A 4269-nucleotide genomic window follows, 5' to 3' on the forward strand; every position below is an offset into this window, starting at 1 on the left:
AAGGAAAATTAGGTTAGAGGTGGTCAATCGGTCTCTCTAGACGATCGACCGACCTTCTCTCCAAGTAACCATTGATGCCCTCCCGCAGGCGGTCGACCGAACCTTCAAGGCAGTCAACTGGCTTGCCCCAAATTATATGTTTTGAGTTGTTCTCACGCGATTGGCAATTGATGGTTAGTAGTTATTTGTGGTTAACTTTTAAATTTAAAATTTTAAAATTTAAATTCAAACTAGGTTCCTTCCACTCCACAAGAGGTCTATAAGAGGAGCCCCTGGAGGAGAGTGTAGGGTATATCATAAGGGCAAGGCAAGAATTTTCATGAAAAAAGAGGTTTAAAAGAAGGAAACTTCTCGTTTTCTTTTCTAGGTTTCACCTCGTTTTGATAACGACAAATCAAGACATCTAATTGTGCTACTAAGTATGTATATATGCATGGACACCCCAATTTTAACCAGACCTCCCAAAGGAAACCTAGAGTTGACTTCAACTCTTGAAAGGACCCTTCTTCAAAATTAAAACCTTGATGCCCCAATTGAGTTCTTTTAATAAAAATATCAAAACGTTTGGTTTGAGTCTAAGTCTTGTAAGCTTTTAATCCGAGTCATGATATAGTCTCTCAGGTTTTAAGACAAGTTGTTAGACCAAGTCATTTTGATTTTTAATCTCTAAGTCCCCGTAATTTCAAAAAATAAAATAAAATAAAAATTGAGTCCTATAATAATCTGTCCCTACTAGGCTAGGCTTCCTTTAAACATTAGTTAAATTCAACAATGCTTCTTTATTAGATTTTTAAAATCTTAGAGTCCCGTAATTGGGTGTTCTTATATGAAGTTGGACTCTTTAAATTTTTCAAAAATTTTGTTTTATCAAAATAAAAAAATAAATAAAAATCCAGTCAAGTTTTATTAAGTCATTTAAACCTGAAAATGAGCTTTAGGTTTTAAGTTAGGATTTTTAATAGAATTTTCTTTGGATTATGTCTTTGGTTTTTGGTTTTTTTAGTTTTAGATGTTTCAATGGGGATTAAGGTCAATTTGTTTTTTTTTTTTTAAATTGGGATTTCTTTATGCACAATTGGTCAACTCCAAAGTCAAAATTAAAAAAAAGTGCACACATCACAAATTTTATTAAAGGGGAAAGGCACGCGCACACATGTGAAGTACAAACACAGGAAAATAGAAAGTGCAAAAATAAAATGTTATTGGGAAAATAAAAGTTGGAAAGGTGTACAAGTAGAGGTTGCAGTACCAAGGAAATAGGGGGTACATCACTATATGGGGAGAAATACATAAATTACACAAAAAGAAAACTTCAAGCCCTCTAGTCCCCAAGTGCCACCTGGGAGCATCTCTCAAAGCCCTCCAATCTTTAGTTTCCACAGGGATCTTCCAAGCTCACTTGTGCACAAAGAAAGAAGGAAACACAATCAACAAAACAAAATTCATAAAAGTAAAGGGTAATCACATGTGCAAGGAATTAGTTGTTAAGAAAATATTCCTCGTCAGAAGGAAATTTTGTTAAAACCATCTATGCTGGAGGGAGAATTTTTGCGCCAAAGCACCCCTAGACTCGTACTATAGACAGACACCATTTAGAAAGCAGCAATACCCTGCCAAAGTTGAGAGAAGAGTAAGGGAGTTTTTGAGAAAGGAGCGTAGAAATACCCTGTAAAAATTAGGAGAAAAAACCAAAGAGAAAGAAAAAGAGAGATGAGAAAAATCTGTATAAATATTGAGAGAGAGAGAGAGAGAGAGAGAGAGAGAGAGAGAGAGAGAGAGAGAGAGAGAGAGAGAGAGAGAGAGAGAAATTAGAAAGGGAGGGTCTGCAAAACATATAACAATTCGACAGAGAGAATTCTGTAGGAGTAGAATTAGAAGTAAAATTCAAAGGCAGAAGTAGAGAAGCTGACGAGAAGAGTAGACACACTCAAGAAACTAGAGCAAGCATATGACCAGACATAGAGAATCGGAAAAGAAGAGTGGAGAAGAAGTGAGGTTAAGGTGAAATTTCGAATTCACCCTCTTATTTTGTTTAAAATATATGATGCTAGGTTGAGTATGAATTGAATGCAAGTGTCCTTCCCCCCCTTCTCTCAGGTTTTTGAACTTGAGCTCAGACTTGACTCCTAATTTGGGTTCAAACCTGTTTTGAAAAATTACTCAGACTTCTAACCTGAATCAAGGTTTAGACCTTCTAATCCAAATTAGACACATAACTCCTAGAACTAGGTTTTGATATCCGACCCAACACCTTCGACCCCAAACCCATTTTAAAACAAAACCCTACCCTTTTTAATTTTAACCCGAAGACCAAAAAAACCAAGACCAACCCAGTTTAAAATGCAATTCAAAGCCCATTCTATCTTTTTGAAACCAACTTATTCCTTTTTTATTCTTTTTTTTTTAAATCCCCAGCCCATTTCGTTTTTGTAAAAACAAAACCCATTCTGTTTTTTTTTTAAACCAACCCATTCTGTCTCTTTAAAACTAGCCCATTTTTTTTTTTAACCAACCCATTCCTCTTTTTAAAAAACAAGCCCATTCAATTTTTTTTTTTTTTATTAGCTCATTCAGTCTCTTTAAAACCAACTCATTCTTTAAAAAAAAAAAAAAAAAAAATATGCTTTTTTTTTTTAATAAAAAAAACGAGCCCATTTAAAAAAAAAAAAAAAAAATAATAGCCCATTTTGTTTTTTGTTTTTTTTTTATTTTTAAAACCAGCCCAAAACCCATCAACTTTAAAAATCAGGATAACTATGTTTTCAAATTTAGCCTCAGCTCGTTTTTAAAATTGGTGAACTAGACCCATTCTAAAAGGCACCCCCCAACCCTCGTGTGTTAAACCACACGTGTCTTAGCCCAATCAGGCTTTTCCAAGTCTTCACTCACTAGGTTGACTTGTGCGAGTCAACCCTGGTGCTCAGTCACTGGGTTTGAAGACGAGTTGGCTAGTTTTCAACCCAAGACCTACAATTAACCATAACCCCGTGACCTGTAACCCTAACTTGAAACACATCCCTACTAATCTTAATCTTTACATCACAAATACAAACAAATCCAAACACACAAGGTGACCCAAGAACAATACTCTCAGATCATGAACATAGAAACCAACATTCATCAAACACACACCCAAAGATCATAGGAGAATCAAATCCACATCTGATTTCAAACAAAACTTAAAAAAAAAAAAAATTACACGAAAGGGGACTTATCTTTTTTTCGATCTAAAAGAGAGCGCCTGAAATTTCTCCCTCGAACTCTGGACTGATCTTCACCTCCTAAACACGTCCCAACAATAAAAATTGAAGCTTTAAGAGAAGTTGAGTCCTTTGCCAAGGTGAGGTCTTTGAAAGCAAAACCTTGAAGAGAAAGAGTTATAGATAAAGAAAGAATAGGTAGTAAGAAAGAGGTTGAGAAGTGGCAGAGTTTAAAAGGAAGAACTGGAGAGTAGAGAAGATGAACCTTAAGGTTTTAGATGGGTGATTTGCAGAGGAGCTAGTTCTCTAGCTTTAGGGTTTTGGTTTTGCAAAAGAGAGAAGGTGATAGGTGAGAAAAAGGATTGAATAAGTCAAGCTTAGGGGTTCATTAGAGAAAATGAAGCAAGGAGAAGGAAGAAGGACTAGGCTTTCGGGGCCTGATTCAAGGAAAAGCAAACATAGGGGGAGAGAACCAGAGGAGAGAACAAGAGAGAGAGAGAGTGTGTGTTGGCTTTACAGTGATCCCAAAAGTGGGGTTGAATTGGTAATTTTGAAATTTAACCCCTAGGTATTCTTTCTAACAGCATTATGTTCACAATAATATGGTCAATCTAGTGCGAATAACATAAATATATCAAAATTTTAAATAAAGCAGTTAAGAGAGAGTGACATGTAGATGTGTTATCGAGGTTCGGCCAACTGCCTACGTCCCCGCCTTGGCTAACCAGCACAAGGATTATCACAATAACTTGCTCACTTAAACGAGTGGAGCGGCACCTATACAAACTAGGTCAATTAGCATAGGGCTGACCTCAACCTTTACACCAATCCTTACCAGGTTGGATTACCGCCCCCTAAGGCCACGCTTGGAATTACTCAGATTTACAATCAAATGGTACAATATAAAAGTGCTTTCATGTAAAGCAGATTTGTACCCAAATGCATTCAATCACATACACCACAGATGATTTAATATGTAAGCTCAGTGTGGTCTAAATAGTTCAACTCTCCAATGTATTTTCCATCAATGTAGTACGTACGTGAAAGTGTCAACAAGCAATATTTGTAT

Source organism: Malania oleifera, chromosome 1 (assembly GCF_029873635.1).
Source record: "Malania oleifera isolate guangnan ecotype guangnan chromosome 1, ASM2987363v1, whole genome shotgun sequence".
Classification (NCBI taxonomy): domain Eukaryota; kingdom Viridiplantae; phylum Streptophyta; class Magnoliopsida; order Santalales; family Ximeniaceae; genus Malania; species Malania oleifera.